This window comes from Trachypithecus francoisi, unplaced genomic scaffold, assembly GCF_009764315.1.
Source record: "Trachypithecus francoisi isolate TF-2019V2 unplaced genomic scaffold, Tfra_2.0 Lachesis_group17, whole genome shotgun sequence".
In the NCBI taxonomy this organism is placed as follows: Eukaryota; Metazoa; Chordata; class Mammalia; order Primates; family Cercopithecidae; genus Trachypithecus; species Trachypithecus francoisi.
Window position 1 is genome coordinate 101713281 of NW_022681462.1, and position 18698 is coordinate 101731978.

General features: G+C 47.0%; 1 protein-coding gene across 5 annotated transcripts in view; it reads right to left on the minus strand.

Moving 5' to 3' along the window:
• Positions 1 to 17055, minus strand: part of RNF144A (ring finger protein 144A) — a 155602-nt gene extending 138547 nt beyond the window's left edge. For 2 of the 5 annotated variants that reach the window (XM_033176636.1, XM_033176637.1), the window contains exon 1: positions 16830 to 17043. The gene's annotated coding sequence lies outside the window, so the exon portion shown is untranslated. Of the gene's footprint in view, positions 1 to 15852; positions 15928 to 16829 lie in introns of all 5 variants that reach the window. The other 3 variants (XM_033176635.1, XM_033176632.1, XM_033176634.1) reach the window with 3 other exon arrangements.
• Positions 17056 to 18698: the final 1643 nt, after the last annotated feature.

Below are 18698 nucleotides of genomic sequence, written 5' to 3' on the forward strand. Positions count from 1 at the left end.
CCGAGCCACCGGAGTTCCTAAGGGAACTGTTCCCTTAGGTGGCTCGGCCTAAAGGAATAGTGAAAGCAGTGAGAAGCAGAAAACCGACAGATTCTGCAGGTACCTCCCAAAGATGTGATGGGAGAAAGGAAGGGTGGCAGGGAAGGAGGGAGGGAAAGAAAGAAGTCAAAGATGCTTCCAGACTTTTGTCCTGCACGGTTGTGTGAGCAGCCCTGTCCATGACACGGGTGTCCCTCAGAAGCCCTGGGGTAGGTGTGCAGATTGCCATGCCCACGACAAGCACGGGCTCTTGGGGGTGGTCTGGTGACACAAAGTGAGAGGCCATCCTATCTACATGCTGTTAACATTAACACTGGAAGATAAATGAGCTCACCTGGGCAGGGATGTAGACAGGAAAGACAGCAAAAGAGGCCTGAGGATGGAGCCATGGGGCCCTCGGATGTCCAAACAAAGAGACACAGTTCAGAAATGAAGAGTGACCAGTGAGGGAGGAGGAACGGGGAGCTGCAAAGGGAGCTGCAGGGAGAGCTGCACGGAGAGGGTGGTGCCCTCAGAACAGGATGCTGGATGTCCAGATTTTAGAAGAACTGGGTGTTACTGAAGGAATGGGTAGTTAATGTAAGACAAAGAGGATGACCAAAAGGAGGAGGCCAAAGAAGAAAGCGAGGGATCCAGTTTTGAAATGGCCTGCTATGCAGATGTTGAAATGGCTAAAGTAGTAACAGGAAGGAAGATGAAGACGGTGAATCCGTTGCTAAACTCATCTATGAATGCGGAGGACGACAAAAGGAGGGGGCATCTGTAGAAGGTTCAAAGAAGAAGGAAGAGGGGCGGTAAAGCCTGATGGCACATGTCTCAAGGGAGCAGGGGAAGTTTTAGGGAGGAAGAAGGCGCAATGGCCTGGAAGCAGCAATGAGAAGCACAGACAGTGCCCACTCCACCCTGACCATGTGGTTTTTTTCTTTTTTTTTGAGTGATGACCACGTGACAGTCACGGAACTTGGCTGTGATATGCACAATACTGGCAAAAGCACAGCTACTGCAAAAGAGTTGCATCTTACAGAAGAGGAAACAGGTTAAAATATTTGCCCAGGTCAGATAGCTATCAGTGGCAACCCACGTCCAGATGCAGAGCTCTGCTCTTACCCAGGACTCCACAGAGTCTTCTATGCAGATATCTTTAAATACTTCTAAGTAGTGTCTCAGAACAATAGAAGAAAGATGGGTTATTCACTAAGCAGTTTTCAGACAAATAGCTATAGGTGGGGAAAAAATAGGCTGGGAAAAAAGATTAGGCTGGTTTCCTAACAATGCTAGAAGTAAAACTACAATTTTACCAGAGGAAAAAAATAACTAAAATATGTATAACCCAGCAGGGAGAAAGGCCTTTAAAGCAAACCTCAAAAATAAGGAAGTGGTAAAGTTCTAACTACATAAAAATTATATTTCTATTTGGAAAAAAATAATATGAGACAAGTAAAAAGTAAATAACAAAACTGGGAATAATTACTCTCATTACATGTAATGAAGAATTAATACTTCTAATTTATACAGAAAAATATCAATAGAAAACACTGCAATAGAAAAGCAGGTAAAGAATGTGAACAGGTTCACAGAAAGAGAAATACTAGCGGCTGATAAACATTTGAAAAGCTGTTTTCAGCTCCCACTGAAACTTACTCCTAATTAAAGACGTGAGGTAAAAAGATACCATGTTTCACTTGTCAGATCAGCAATGATGACAAACCTTGATACTGTTGAATGAAAACCCAATACTGTGGAATGTGGAGAAAGAGGAACTCTCATTCATTTTTTAGCAGTACAACAATAGATGTCATTTTGGAAAACAACTTCGGAACAGATGAAAACATAAAACACACATAACTCTGACCCACATGTGCTGTCCTAAGTATTTACTCTAGAGATACATTGGCAAAAAAAATAAAATAAAATCATGTGTATGTTAAAACAAAATGACACAAAAACAAAAAACCCTGGAAGCAATCTTCACAGCAGCAAAAACGGAAAATCTACTTACATACACAACTTATTTTACATCAACAGAAGAAAAGCTGAATAAATAATACAGCTATATGAGTGAATAATAAGTGGAACCTTAGTTAGTATTTCATGTTTTGGCATGAAAAGATGTCTAAGATGTATCAGCAAATAAAAAGTCAGAGTACAAAAATATTTATACACTATGATCCCATTTGTGAACACACATTTAAGTTCTATACTCACAATACAATTTTTCTAGAAGAATTAAAACTTGAAAAAAAAGCTGTGGATAATTGCTTTAGAATAAAGGGAATTTTATTCTCCATTTTTTTTCCTTTCAAAGTTGTTTTTTACTCTCTGCAGTCATAACTTTAAATTTTTAGAGGCTAAAGACTTTCGATACAGTACCCATGAGATACGATACACTGAGAGAAAACAATTATTTTTATTTTGCCTCACCAAGGATTGTATCTCATAAGTATAACACATTGCAAGCTCTAAATTAAAATGCCACAAAAAGACAGCGTTTCTTTGCATTGCAGCTTCACTGAAGCAAATCCTTAGAGCAGGGTCTGCTCTGAAATTCACATAGAAATCCAAGTTAGTGGAGGCTCTTCCTTCTCCATATCCTTTCTCCCTCTTCTCCATAATGAAGGAACATTTAGACTCTGTGCCCACCAGTTATCACAGCGAAATACTGCTCAAGGGAGACCCTCCCACTTACCTACAATTCCTCACACACATGCACACAGAGGGGTTCCAAAGGAATCCCTCCAGTCTTTCAATTTCCAAGTCTAGGATTGTTTTCGTAGCTGTTGCTGAACTTACAAGTTAATATTTCAAAAAGCAGTATAGCTCTGTGCAGTTAAGCTTATGCAGCCACTATAAGTGGAGGTTTTCACATGTGTGGTTTGCTTGACTTTACTATGAATAGAGGTCTTGTCCCGCTTCGATAAAGCACCTCTCTGTTTGCATGCATCGTATACTAACAGTCTGTATACTGGGAAACACAGGGATCCCTTTAGAGTTGCCCTGCAGTGAGTTATTTTGCGCTTGTCTTCTCTGGGGTAAAATAAAATACACTCTTCGGCAGTGGAGACATTTGTCAAATTATAGCTATGGAACAAACTCGTTGGTTCATTGGTTATCAATTAATTGAGTATTGTTTAAAATTATTTTATTGTGATAAAAGGCATTTGGCTAATTCTGCCACCATTCCTCATTCTAAGATACCACTCATAAAAATGAAGCTGAGTCTTAGGCTTAAACTGCTCACAAAGAACCAATTGATTTACCCGACCGGATACCAAATTAGGCACAAAATGAGAAGCTTGTTATAGTAGAGGCATTACCACAGGAAAAAATAGTTTATTTACAATGGTGAGATAAAACACATACCAATTTTAAAGACCTTAGAAAGTAATTCCTTTGGCTATGTAACTTTGTAAAGGAATAAGGTAACCTAATACACTAAGGAAAAAAAAAAAATCTCCAAATAGCAATACACAGTATTTTCTATTTTAAAAGTATGTATAATTGTGAATGGTCTAAATATATCAGTTAAAAGGTACAGATATTCAGGGTGGCTAAAATAGCAAGCATCAACTACATGTTGTGTTGTCCACAGGAAACCCACTTCAAACAGGAAGATTCATGTTAAAAGTAAAGGGATGGAAAAAGATATACCATGCTAACACTAATCAAAAGAAAACTGGACTAGCTATGTTAATTTCAGATAAAGCAGAATTCAAAGCAAGAAAAAAATCATCACAACAAAGAGGGCCATCACAAAATAATAAAGGATCAATTTTCCAAGACAAAACAATGCTAAACACGTAATACCCTAAAACAGAGCATCAAAATACATATGGCAAAACTGACAGAACTGCAGGGAGAAACAGACAAATCCACCACTAAAAGCTGTAGACTTTAACACCCCTTTATCAGAAATGGACAAATACAGCAGGCAGAAAATCAATAAGAACACACTTGAACTGAAGAGCACTAACAATCAACTTGATCTACTTGATAAAGAATATTCCATCCAACAATAGTAGAATACACATTCCTTTAGTTCCAAGGGAAGAGTCCAGGCCACAAACCACACCTTAAATGTAAAAACAAAGAAAAAAACAAAAATCATACAAAGTATGCCCTCATATTACAATGGAATTAAACTAGAAATTAGTAAGAGAAAGAGAGATGGAAAATCTCTAAATATCTGGAGATTAAACAGCACACTTCTAGATAACACAAGAGCCACTGGCATTTTCACCATAAATTTAAAACAAAACCACCACCAAAACGGAAAATTAGAGAAAAAATGGAAATACGGCATTATTTCATCTAGGCTATCTTTACCTGAAACCTAGGGGGAAAAAACTACATGGGTCAAATACTTCCATTTTTGTGGACCAGAGGGCCGTCTTTTATTAAGCCCATTAAGCTCTCCACAGTGGACTCTGAATACTGTCAGCAGGCCTGTCCCTCCCCACTCCCAAAACCCAGCTTCCCGCCTGTGGAATTCCAAGGGTAATTTGTGGATCTGCATTTTGGATAGGCCTTCAAGGTTTTCCTTTGAAGTTTCATGGGCATGATTTCTTTAATCCTCAGAAGATTCCCACAAAATAAGTAACCCTGGTACTATTCTCATTTTAGAGATGAATAAAACAGGAACATTTACAGAGAGGTCACAGGTCTTTTTACAAATCCAGTGGGGCCTGAAGTCTTGAGCAGGATCCTGTCTCTGTTCCCACAGTCTTGCCTTCTCTGCTCAAGCACTGACCACAACCGCTGCACTAGGAGATGCTTCTGGACTCTGCCGGGCATGCTGTCCCAGTTCTGACATGAACAGTACTCTCAGCCAGACCTGCAGGTGTACAGTATCAGGTCAGCCTGGGAGGGCAGCCCTTTAGGAGCCACGTGCGTGCCTGCATAGCTTTGTCCAGTATATTAATAATAGGAGGGTTTCTTCCTTGTTTCACTTCAACCGCACGGCAGCAAAATGTCCACTTATGATATAACGTGGATGTATTGGTTGAAATATATATAGTTAGCCAGGCACAGTGGCTCAAGCCTGTAATCCGAGCACTTTGGGAGGCCAAGGTGGGAGGACTGCTTGAGCTCAAGAATTCGAGATCAGCCTGGGCAAGCTGGCAAATGCCACCTCTACGAAAAAATATAAAAATTTGCTGGGTGTGGTGGCACACACCTGTGCTCCCAGCTATTCAGGAGGCTGAGGTGGGAGGACTGCTTGAGCCCCAGAGATCAAAGCTGTAGTGAGCCGAGATTTTACCACTGCACTCCAGCCTAAGTGACAGAGCAAGATCCTGTCTCAAAAAAAAAAAATTATACGTATATATACACGTTATGTGTGTGTGTGTGTGTCTATATATATAGACATATACACATAGATATATGTGTGTGTGTGTGTGGTGGGCATGTGTCTGTACACATATATTTTTGGTATATGAAGTAATAAAATTTGTGTGGACTGAGCGAGTGATTGAATTTACAACTAATTTTGTACAAAACTAAAATAATTTACTTCACTAAAAATGAAATATAACCATAATTGAAAAATAAAAAATAGAAAAAATGTCACAATCCTTAAGAGTTCTGATTCCTCTCTCTCCTCAGCACATTTTTCAAGTTTGTACATCAAAGTGTACTATTCTGCCTCACCATTGTTTTCACTTAATAATATAAACATTTCCCACGCCCACTATCTCCAAAAATCTTATCTAATTAGAGCATGATATTTACTTAACTATATTTAGAAGTTTTCCATTTGAGGCTATTATTCTTTATAAAACATGAAGAAATGCATTTGTGCATCAAGCATTTCTTTTTCTCCACATTTAGTATCATTTCTTGGAGCTGGATTCCCCAAAGTGCAACTGTGCAAAGTAATCATACCATTGCAAATAAAAATAATGCGTCTTTCCTTAAGCCATCCTTTCACCAGTTTAGGTCTAGAAATTCATTCTTCCCGCCGAGCCAACACGACTTACATTTATTTCCTTCCTACACCAGGGCCCACTTCATCATATTAGGAAATGCACTTTAGCTACTTTCTCTTAGAATTTTTTTTTTTTTTTAAATAACAGTTCCATGCTTAACAAGAAAAACTTTATCCTATCTCCAAAGCTATTTATTATCACATAATGGTAGTTGTATTTTAAATAAATTGATTTCTACATAAACAGTAGGTGTGGATAACATATGTCAATACCAGGAAATATTCAAATATAATTTAAAGTCTTCCAAACTACAATTGTATAAGCTTCACAATAATTATTTTTATTAGCACCTCAGCTAAGGGTTTTTGCCATTTGAGGTCAGTTTGCAGACATGCGTGGTTTTGAAAACCACCACTTTGTGGTGTTTCAGTAAAAAGAAAACACAGACCTTCAGGCAGGATCCCAATATTCCTTATTTAAAATAAAAAAATATATATATATATATATATAGAGAGAGAGAGAGAGAGAGAGTTCAGAGAAAAGTTCCAGAGTGAAGTTCAGCATACCACGTCCTGTGCTGGAAATTCAAAATGAGTAACACCCACGGCTTAGCTCCAGGAGCCCAGCTCACTGTACATTCACCCTATGGAAGTGCAACAAAGAAATGTCAAACTCTGAGTCTCAACTCCACTGTCCAGGACAGTTGGGAAGAGATAAAATATGGTGGCGAGGGCAGTATTTAACTCAGGGGCACATGACTTCCACAGGTCTCATCTCTCTTTATGCCAAACACTGAAAAGTACCCTCACATCCGGTTAAATACAATTTCTATGTAACTATGCATGGAGTTTCAATCAAGTCAATAAGAGTTAAATTTTATTGACATGTTATACGTGTTAACACCAATTCTGGTTTTTTTTTTTTAATACTCTAGAGCTAATACTTGTTAAAAAGCATGGGAAATTAGTTTTAGTAATATATTTCATTTAACCCAATATAGCCAAAATATAATCATCTCAACATAGAATCCATATAACAATTATGAGTGGGTACTTTACATTCTGTTTTTCACACCCCAAACCCACTGACAGCACAGCTCAACTGGGACTGGCCAGAGTTTATGGGCTCCGGGGCCCCACAGGGCCAGTGGCTACCACAGAGGACAGCTGGCTCCAGGTCCTCGCTTCCCCTCCGCCTGTCTGCATTCTGTTTTCCCTGCTACACGAGGAAGAAGTCCTGCCTGCCTCCAGAAAGCAGCCCTTATCTGCCAGGCTAGCAGGACACAGCTCAAGGCCCTGATCAGTTGCCTAGGCAGGCACCGTCATGCTGGTCCTCCCGAGGAAAGGCCGGATCCACTGCACATGGCCAGGGACAGAAAGAAAAACAAGGTCACTGTCAAGGAAGCAGAGCTGTAGGCCAAAGGGAGAGAGTCTCAGGAGTGATTAAAGTATTAACAGATAAGAAATGCTTCCCTCGGCCAATCAGCAGGCAGAAATTGTGCATTCCTTTCAGGAGGAGCTGCAACACGTCCTTCTGAGTCTTACTCAGGTTTTCACAGTTGACAGCACAGTACCTGGCCAAGAGCAAAGGCTACACAAATATCTATTCAGCATGTGAAAAACCCTGCACCTAAAATCCTGTGCTATTTCACAAAGAGGAGAAGTGAAGAGCAGGCAACCTGACGGAACCAATAGGGCTTCCTATGTGTTCTGGTTGTTTTTACTACAGTGAAACTGGACTCAATAAAATTCCTCAAGTTTAAGAGATGAATCCCTGCCATGTGGACTCCAGAATGGTAAACTCTCCCTTGTTTCAGAAAGGGCACCCCCAACTCCGCCCCATCCCTTCCTCTCTGCAAGTCCTCACCTTCACTATATAGTCCTCAGTGTGTCGTTGAATCCCAGGTACCAAGTAGTTTTTGCCAAATGATGGATAAAAGAGCAAAAGTAAATAAATAACAACAACAATAGAAATAAAGAGTAAGATATTCATGAATATTATAGTGAATGGGTGTGGTTTTTTCTGGACTCAAAAGTCTTTGAAGGGAAAAGATGCAAATTCAGCTCAACAAATATTTATTGAGCGCCTCCTATGAGACGACTGCGTGCCGGGTGCTAGAGGGGTACAAAGACGAGGAGGACAAGACTGGGATTCCCGGCCCACAATGCACCCACACCGAACCTACTGATGGAACGCACAGGTGTGCATAGCACCACACCTGCAGCCTTGAAGCTGCATGCACATGGCTCTGGGCCTAATCCATATGGGCTCCTGCTTTGCCAGGAAGAGCAGGTAGGAGAGGGAAAGGCAGTTTATCAAGGCCTAGCACGGCCAAACCCTGCATGGGGCAGTTCTCTTGCATGTGTTATCCTTTCCATTCCTCCAGGACCTCCTCCCAGGGAGACCCTCATTTTCTCGCCTTCTCTTTCTCCAGGAGCCAGCCATGTAGCCCAGCTCTGGCACTGGGCCCTGAATACAGTCAGTCACCAAACTTTTGGAAAAGCTTGTCGCTTCCTGACAAAAATGGACAGATGCAGCTGACACCAAATCCCCCACCTCTCTCACTGCCTGAAACACAGATGTGCCACAGCTGTGGCCAACCCTTTTGCATCACGGAGCAAAGGAAAACATGCTGAGGATGGCAGAGTAGAAAGAAGAGAGAACCTGGGCTCTCAGTAACATCCCAAGCCGCTGCACCAGTGCCTGGAAGCAAGCACCTACCTTCAGTGCCTTGCTATCAAGGAAACAGAAAGCTGTTTAAGTCTTTGTTAGTAAGTGCTATGTTGCTGGCCAAACATATGCTAACATATCCAAACACAAACAAACACCACACTTGATACTGATACATATATATGTGTTGTGTGTATCGATGCATGTGTATGTGTATATGTGTGTGTGTGTGTGCACATGTGTGTGTGTTGAATCATGTCTCCCCCAAAGGACATATTGAATTCCTAACCCCTGATGCTTATGAATGTGACCTTATTAACGTGTTTGCAGATGCAATCAAGCGAAGATGGGATCAACAGGGCTGGCCCTAATCCAACATGACGGATGTCCTCGTGAGAAGAGACGCACTCCCAGCGCAGAGACAGAGAGAGAAGACAGCCACATGAAGATGCAGGCAGATATTAGAGAGAATCATCTACCCGTATTCTGGGCCTTGAACCTGCCCTTTACCTGTGGCTTGCCCACATCAGATCCTGAGGTTCCTGCCTGCTTCTGTCCTTGGATAAATGGGAAATCTTCCTCTCGTATCTGGCCATTTTCACCCCTACACATGATAACGAGGGAAGTAAAGAAAGCAACTGGGGAGGGAGGAGGAGGACAGAAGCTGAAACACAGCTGGTTTCTTAGGGTCACACGATGGACTAAAGAGATTGTTTTTTTCTTTTTCCTAATACACCTGGCCCTATCCACCACTCTGCCGGCCGCCAACGACCAGACTGGCTGCGTTTTCAGGGCCTTGGCTAGTGCTTCATTGAGACAAAAAGAAGAGAGAAAGACCCGTAACCTGTGAGTGAGATCTGTGGCACAGAGCCAGCCTCATCCCGTCCACACTAGGGATTACAATCCTCTTACTTCTGCCAAGTGATTAGAAGGAAATGCACGTGTTTTAGTCAAGAGAGTTCAGATCTAAGGTGCCAACTCAGAAAGTCTCCTGGAAGCATTTTGGACGCCACTGCCCTAGACTACATCGCTCCAGTGCATACGCGACCAAGATTCGCCGCGTGGCAATCAGGGTCGCCAGGAAACTCACAGAAGGACCCGGGTGCTTCCTGACATTCTCCATCCATCAAAGAGTCAGCCCCAAGGTCTCTGCAAGCCCGCACCCTTCCCAAAGCACAGGCTCCCTCAGAGCACACAGCCTACGTTATGCCTGTGAGTGCACAACTGGCACCCTAGACCAAGGGCACGTAAGTTACTCAGAAAATGGATTCCGCAGAGACAGAGAACACAGTGAACACGAAGGACGGCTCCTCACACACTTCACAGCACACTTAGCAGCTGCAGTTCTTCAACTCCGATACAGGAAGAACCACAAGAATCTCTGGCCCTGGAGCCTTACCTGGCAAGCTGTTCCAAGGCACTGGCGAAAGCATCCCAGTGTTTCCTGAGAGTCCCGCCCTCGGAGGGAAGAGGGAGGCCCTCCTCTGCTGCTCCTGAGGGTTCATCCAACAATGTTGTCTCCTTAGTATCCTTCAGAACAAACCCTGCCTGGCCTGGGTCTTTGCTGCGCTGACAGCTCAGAGCGCCCCCTTCTCTACTCTCCCCAGCTCTTCAAAGCCCACCTATGCCGACTCCCGTTTCCACAATCGCTTCCTCACCAGACTCCCAGGACATGCGCTCGGATGGGCACATTCTGGAGCTTGGTCCTAACCATTCTGCATTATGTGTCTCCCTTTGCTGGATGAGGAACATCATGAGCAAAGGCCACGTCACATGCTTCCTGTGCATCACAGAGTGCCTCGGGCCCCAGGGACCCCCAGCAACATGGCCATGGAAGCCTCGCCAGCTATTATACTGGATCTCACTTACATGGTGTCTACACAACCATGGTACCAGGATTCTCTCTCTGCATTCCGGGCCACCAGGCTACATTCTACCATCCTCACTCTTAAACCCAAGCAAAGAGTCCCACCCGACTTCTCACAGTCTTGCGGTGTGTTGTTCTGTGACCTGACCTAAAGAGAGAATCTGATTTGCTCGGATCATGGTGGAGTACAGAATTTAAACTCGAATTCCATGTTTTCATTCATAATCTGTTCCAGGCTTCCCTCTTGAACCTATCTTGTATTCAATCACTTAACAAAAATCCATTCAGAAAGAGCACGATAGGCACTGAGAGAATGTAAAAGTGAGTAAGTTCCTACCTGTGCAGAGATTATAATTTAGGAGAGGAAATAAGATGGTTACATAAATCACTAAAATTAGATTAGAGAGTTTTAAATGCAACTACAGGTTCTGGGAAAAAAAAAAAAAAAAAAAAGTTGCTATGGAAGCACCTGGTGGGGAAAACATTTGTGCCTGGGAAGAGAAAAGAGAGAATGCAGGCACCTGGGCATGCAGGACCTGGTCTGGACCCTGTGGCTTTAACTCAGCTCCCCTTCTGCTCCCTGTGGCTCCATCTTCTCATCTGTGCAATGCCAGTGTCAGAGGAGAGCATCTCCACAGTCACCCATGTGGGTAATTTTACAGCTGGAAGGAAAGGCAGCATTTGTGATGAGCCTTCAAGAATCATTAGGAAGCTGGCACATGTATGGTGGGAGAGCATCCCAGGGCACACGTCAGCAGCTGCTGAGATCAGCCCTGGAAAGACAGGCTGGAGCCAAGGCAGGAAGAGGCTTGAACACTCAACTGCGGGCTCACAGGTAACTTGGGCAATGAGGGTTGCTGGAGGTGTCTGAATAGAGAAGTGTTAACAGACACCGACAGGCTTAGCAGATAAGCTGCTCAAGAAAGTTAAAAAAAGGCATGCGTTGACTCCAGCTACAGTGCATTTCCATTTCAGTGACTGTTTGAACTTGAGGAGAAAGTCCCCTCATGCAGACATCTGAGTATTTCTGTGAAGGGGAACACTCCCTACACCCAGGAGCCAAATGGGGACATGAGGAAGTGCTGCTGCCTCCCTGTCAGGCTCCCTTTTGTTCAGAGGATACGGACAGGCCTCACTGAAGAGGCTGCAGCAGGGGTCAAACAGGTGCTGCACACATCGGAGAGTTCACTCTCGAATGCTGGAAACTTACAGAAGAGGGTGCAGACCAGTCAATCAAGGAGGGTGCACAGAGGGGACTCCTGCAACCCACCAGATCACCAGCCAGGTGGCACACCCTGGAATCTGAGACACACTATGAAAAAGCGGGTCGGCCGGGCGCAGTGGCTCATGCCTGTAATCCCAGCACTTTGGGAGGCCGAGGCAGGCGGATCATGAGGTCAGGAGATCCACACCAACCTGGCTAACACGGTGAAACCCCGTCTCTACTAAAAATACAAAAAATATTAGCCAGGCATGGTGACAGGCGCCTGTAGTCCCAGCTACTCAGGAGGCTGAAGCAGGAGAATGGTGTGAACCTGGGAGGCGGAGCTTGCAGTGAGCCAAGATCGCGCCACTGCACTCCAGCCTGGGCGACAGAGCGAGACTCCATCTCAAAAAAAAAAAAAGAAAAGAAAGAAAGAAAGAAAAAGAAAAAGAAGAAAAAGCGGGCAGGTCCCCTCTGCATGGCTCGCATGAGGCAGTCGAGCTTGCTGCATTCTGCACTCCCCTGCCCTCCAGAGGACCTTCACACACCACACATCAACAATAAACATGCCCTGCTCCAAAGAATTACCTGAAAGCCGTTCTTGGGAAACCTAAATACTATTCCCAGGAACACAATGTTGTAAGAGATGTGCACAGTCCTAGGACAGATACAAAAGCCCGTTTAACCAGTAAAAGACTCTGACAACATCCACTTTCAGGACTTGGAACACTTCCCTTTTGCATTCCCACAGGCTCCCACAGGCAGAAGCCCCCAGAGCCTGCACTGCCATATCCAGCACCTGCGCTGGGCTAATGTCTAGTTCAGAGGTTCCCAGTCGCTGGCCCCAGGCGACTATGGGTCACTCGGAAGACATGGGAGCAACGTGACTGACTGTAAAAACAATGGTCGCTATGGGTGGTTTCCCGGATCTTTCCCTGAACTCACTCTCCCACCAGGTAGAACTGGAGGAGGAAGAAAGGAAATGGAGGGAACACAGAGAAAGAGGCTCCAAAACAAAACAGTGAAAACGAAAATGCAGCGATGGGAGCTTCCAGGAGATGCCAGTAATGAAAGCGGCTGTGTCACACACAGAAATCTAGGTCCAAACAGCTCAGAGACCACCAGCCACCCTAAAAAGGCCAGTGGTAGGGCAGCTGGGGAGCTTGGCCCTGTGTGCCGGTCCTAAGTTCCCTGTCCACCCCAGGCTGCTTCTTGCTGTTCGCAGGCCCAGACCGTGACCTTGACCCTCTAATTTGCCTAGCTAACTCTGACCTGTCCCTCCCATCCCAGACCAGCAGCATCGCCCCAGCAAGCAGCCTCCCTGCCACCCGGGGCTGACGGAGGCATCCTCCTATGAGTCCCACTGCACTCTGCCCTGACCTCCCATGCTGCCCTGACACCACAGTTCAAACCGTCTGTTCATGTTTGAGCCTCCCGCTCCCTAGACGACAGCCTCCTCAAGGTCATGGGATCTGTCCTTATCTGCAGGCCTCTGGGTTCAAAGCCAGGATTCAAAATTGACGATGTGTGTGTGACCTTGGATAACATCCCTGCTCCCTGTGTCACTCTGCTCCTCTGCCAGCTAGGGACGGCCACCTATGCCTGTGCTATGGGGCTGTGTGAGAACTGCATCCACAATCCAAGCAAAACCCTGAAAGTCAGGCAAACGCATAATGAATATTAACCACGACCTCCTCCACCTCGAGTGCCAAACACACCTGAGATGATAAAATACTGGTTGACACACTTCATGCCATCAAGGAGCTTGCTTTTGTCTGGAACACTGCATCCAGCTGATAAGCCTGCTCCTTAGAGAAAGGCCATCTTCCAGTTCTACAGAACATCCAGGAAGCAAGCACCTTTAAATTCAGGTCTCGGGTGATGCGTGGAGCAAGGTGAAGGCAATGTGCCAGCCTCCTCAAAGCTTCATTTCTCACCATTTCACTGTGGAAAAAAGCCACTCTTCTGAAAGTTAAAATATTTTCTCTTGGGAAACAAACAAACAGACCCTTACGAATGGTTGTACCTGGTGAGTCGTCCGGTAATACTTATTCTCCTGGAAAAAAAAATATGATCCACAAGTACATTTTTATTTCTGGATCTTGGAAAATATTTAGGCCAACACCTCAGTTTTATCCTCAAAACACTGGAGCCATCCAGGGAGGTTAAGACGCTGGCCCAGGGCCAGACAGCTGGGTCAGGAAATTGGAATAAGCTCTATTCTTCAGCCGCACTACCCAGCAGGTATGTGAGCAGTGGCTTCAACTTAATTTCTTCATCGAATTCAGAAAGAGGATTCTTATGTTTCAGTAATGCAGAAACAACAGAGAAAAGAGGCTGGTCTTGGAAAAGATTACTTCTTAAAGAAAAGAAAGGCACCTTCAACGTCATTCTTGGGTCTCAAAGTTAGAAAATTCCCCAGAGAAAATACGGAGAGTCCCTCTTCCTTAGAAGCATCCCATTCCATTCCCCACCTCTGGGCTGCCTCTGAGATCCCACATCCTGGGAAGCCAGGGGTTCCTCGCTTGGCAGTTCCCTGGGAGAGTCTGAGGGCTCAGTACCATCCTGAGTGGTTCCAGACCACCCAACACACAGGCCAGTGAGCACAGCTTCATCCACTATTGCAAGTGAGGTGTGGGGAAAAAAGGCACAGCAGACAGAACCAGAAAAGCTGATGCCAGGGCTGGACCAGCCACAGCTTATCGTGTGGCCTGGGCTACCTACCCCTCCTCTCCAAGCTACAAGGTTCCCATGGTTACAATGAGGGTTCGTAGGGCAGATGGGTGCTGGCCCACCTGGTTCTGTGACTGTCAGTCTCCAAGGGCAGGCTTCCTTTCCATCTCTACCCCCAGAGGGAAAGGCTTCTAGGAGGGAGAAATGTGAACAAAAGTAGGCAGTGGGGCCACATGGTGGACCACAGGGGAAAAAAAACTTCTCAGAGGCAGGCAACGTGGCTTGTAGCTCCTGGCCCCGCTGCTGCCTGCCAGAGTGGCACGTCTACCCCTGAACCTCAGCAGCTTCAGCCAAACAGTGTGAGGTCCCTTCAAAGTCCCAAACCACACTGAATCCCCAGGAGATGTGACTTACTCTAGTAACAGTCTGGATACAGGGATTGCCAACTACCAAGCTGAGGGCACTGGAATCTATTTATAAAATACATACATTTTACAATGCTCTTTGAGTTCCCCAAATCCTCATGGCACAGATGACCTGGGGGTGCCTGCATCGTGCAATTGAGCTTGCCCTTCATTAGTTCCTCTTCCAGAGTTCCTGACATCAGAATCAGGGCCCCTTTAAAAACACAAACTGCAAAAATCAAATTGCACTGGGTCTGGAAAATTTCCATCCCATTAAAATTGGGTTATTTGCACCCATTTTCTCATGAGGTCCTCAATCCATGCACAACCTTCGATGCCTGATGCAGGTGAAGGTCCACAGCCAGTGGGGGTCTGACTCTGAAGCCATAGTAGGCACACAGCACTGTGCCTTCCCTTCCACTCAACACTGTGGCAATCACTCTGGAGCAGGGCTCAGATCACTCTCCTCCTCCAAAACCATCAATGGCTCCCACTGACACAGAGTCAAACCCAAAGTCTTGGCCTAGAATTCAAAGATTTCACGATTTATCCTCATTCGACCCCTCTAGTCACATTTCCTTTGCACGCTTTAAAAATAAAAACAAAAATGTAAAAGGCACTAGAAAAGTGCAAAAATCGAGGTTCCCTAATCTCAGTACTGGAGAAGAGAATACAATCAAAAAGGCTGTTGTCTCCTTTGGAGCCACTGGGTGAACCCCCTGGGAAAGTTCACGGTGGCCCTCCCCTTTCCTTTGCTGGAGCAGCTCTCTCTGGACAGAGGCCCTTCCTGCCACCTTGGACCTGACCCACCTGCAAGCTTTGACTCAGACACCCCCTCCCTTGCAAAGCCACCCTGACTCCTAGGGACTCCCACAGCTCCACAGGCGCCTACACCAACTTACTTTCTGCCTGGCCTTCCATTTACAAATGCATCTTAGGTGCCAGGATCAACTCTCAACCCCCAACCCCAGCCCCATTCACTGGGGCATGTCCTCCTTCCATCTCCCAGGCCCCACTACGGGAAGTGCTTTCTTCCCAGTCTCCCAGTGCAGGAGCCAGACCCCCTCTCACCGCAGGGCAGCAGGGATCCACCGGGGATAGTTTCTTGGGGCCCTGTCTCACTTCTCTGTTACCCCAGCCTTGACCCTGCAGGAGGCAGCACAGGATACTTGTTCAAAGGATTTTAAAAATTATTATTGGCTAGAAAAAAGACCATGAACTTTGGAGTGGACATCCTGAGACCTGCCTACGAAGACCATTAGGGTAAAGAAGTCACCCCTCCACTGGAGAACCAGGAAGCCTCCAGGATGGCAGAAGCGACCAAACAGCTGGGAGCCAAGCACAGTGCAGGCGGCTTGGGGGCGGCGGCCGGAGGCTGGGGTGGGTAAGACCCGCAGGGAACTCCGGGGCTTGGGCGGCGGCTCATTCCCCGGGAAAGGGCTCGCGGTGGGTACTGCGGGCAGTAGTGGCCGGGGACCCCGCGCGCAGGGGATGTGTAGGGCGTCCTCTTGGCCAGTTCCGACCTTCCCCGCCGGTGGCGGTGCCCCGGGCGCGTAGTCCTTTCCCAGACCTGCTCTTGGGGCCGAGGCTCCAGCCCCAGGGTCTGCGGGCGGGGCCCGAACCGTGAAAGCCTCCGCCGGCAGATCGCCCGCGGGACCCTGGCCCGGGGCGCCCTGATCCCGCGCCGCAGCGCAGACCCGCGACAGCGCAGCGCAAGCAGGGGGCCGCCAGGTCCCTAAGCGCCCACTGCGCTGAGGCGCGGGCGCCACCAGCGAGAGGTAGGGCAGGACAGGGGCAGGAGCAGAGCACGGACGAGAGCAGGGACATGGGCAGGGCAGGGCGGGCGTCCTCTGCACCGAGCCCGCGAGTCCCCGCCAGGGACGCTGCCCCCCGCCCGCTGCCACCCGGCGCCCGGGCAGGACCCAGCGGGGCAGGCGCGGCCGCAAGCCCCGAGCACCAAGGCTGGCACCGCAGTGCCGCGTCCCGCCCTCCCGGCTCCGCGGCCGGCCCGGGAGATGCCGACACAAAGGGGACGCGCGTCACCCTACCTGGGCCTGCTCGTCCGCGGCGCGCGGCTCCGACGGCTCCGCCCGGTACCGGCTGCGGGATGCCGGGTGCCCGCCGTTTGCCGCCCGCGCCTCCCCGCGCCCGCGCACCCCGCACAGCCCGCTCTGCAACGCCGGCCCTGCTGCCTCCCGCCTGCCGAGAGCCCGCGCGGGGAGAGGCGGCGGCGCAGGCGGGGCGCGAGCGCGCACAGAGGCCGGGCACGCGGCAGGCTCGGCCCCGCCCCCGCCCCGAGCCGCACAGCGCCCCCTGTCGCCCGCCTGCGCCCGCCCGAGGCCGGGAGCCGCCCCGCAGGCCCCTAGGACAGACTCCGAGACCACGAGGGGCTGCGGAGACCGCCTGCGCACGCTAACATGAAAATGCTACTCCTGCTTTAGTGGCCTCCAGAAGACACTCCCCTGATTCCCACACCGAGGGAACATATAATAGCAAGCTAGGAAACAAGGGGTGACCCAGCCCAGGGCTCTAAACCAGGGCGCGAACCGGCGTTAAGCTGCGCAGCTGCGCCCTGGGCTCTGGTCCCGCTCTGCTGCAGACCCCACCGGAGCCAGCACCTGCGTCCCAGACCCTTGCTGGGGGTGGGGGGGCTGTGAGATGAGCCCAGAGCCTTCCTGAGCCAACCCTCGCAAGGAAAGTCTGTCTGTTCATCCCACTACCTGCTTGTCTAGAAGGATGGAGAAGAGAGGGCCCGCCCCCCGGGTGGTCCCAAAAGGTGGAACGGACATCTGGGATCCAAGCATAGCAATTTCTTTCTTTTTCTTCAGGTATCTAGCTTGTTAGAATCTAAGATCTGCGAAGGTATTAATAGAATTCCTGTATCTTCTGCCACTCCCCATAGGAGCTTCAAGTTACACAAATGTTAAATTATATGTCAGATGTGCATATATGAACAAAACCTACGAGTATGCGTGAAATAACACCTTCTTCAATATAAAGATTCTTTTTTCTGCAATATTAAACGGAAACCCCACTAGAACATCGTTTTTCCTTAATGGCAGACCCTCCACACTGTGTGGTCTAAATGCAAGCTTTACCACCTACTAGCCATTAAGCAAGTTACTTAACGTTTTTGTGCTTCCATTTTCATATGTGGAAAATGAGGTGGCAATAGTATGTGTGAGTTCTTGGGAGACATTAAACAAGTCAAATAGGCTGAGCACCATGGCTTACACCTGTAAGCCCAGCACTTTGGGAGGCCAAGGCAGGAGGATTGCTTGAGCCCAGGAGTTCAAGGCTGAAGTGAGCTGTGTTTGCATCACTGCACTCCAGCCTGCGCAACAGAGTAAGACGTTGTCTTTCAATAAATAGATAGTCAAATTAAATATAACTGGCAAACTAAAGCAACTCCATAGTCCTTAGCTACAATTTGTCTCATTTCTCCAAAGAATTAAATCAGATGATTATTAACTAACTCAAAGCTCTGCATAATTTGTCTTCTGCTACACATACATTTTTATAGTAAAATAAAATAAAATAAAATAAATCTGCCTCCTCTGTGTTGAGAAGTTATTCTGGTAAATATTTGACCTCTTCAAAGATATGAACGAGCACTTGCCTTCTAATGCCTCAGTTTCAGATTCTTTTTAGAAATGTCATTATTCAAGAAAAATGCACAATGGGAAGAATCTTAACAACAGCACTTTGTTACTCCAGCCTCTCACTAGAAGATGAAAATAGTTCTGCATAAAGGCCTGAGCTTTATGAAAAATATATTCACACCTCCCATGTCTGAGTTGGGATACCAGAGAAGTTCTTGGTTGAGTACTACTTATGAATGAAGGATTCAGGGAATGCATGGGTGGGTGACTGCAAATGCACAAGAAGTGGACGTTGTACTGTGTTCCCCACAATAA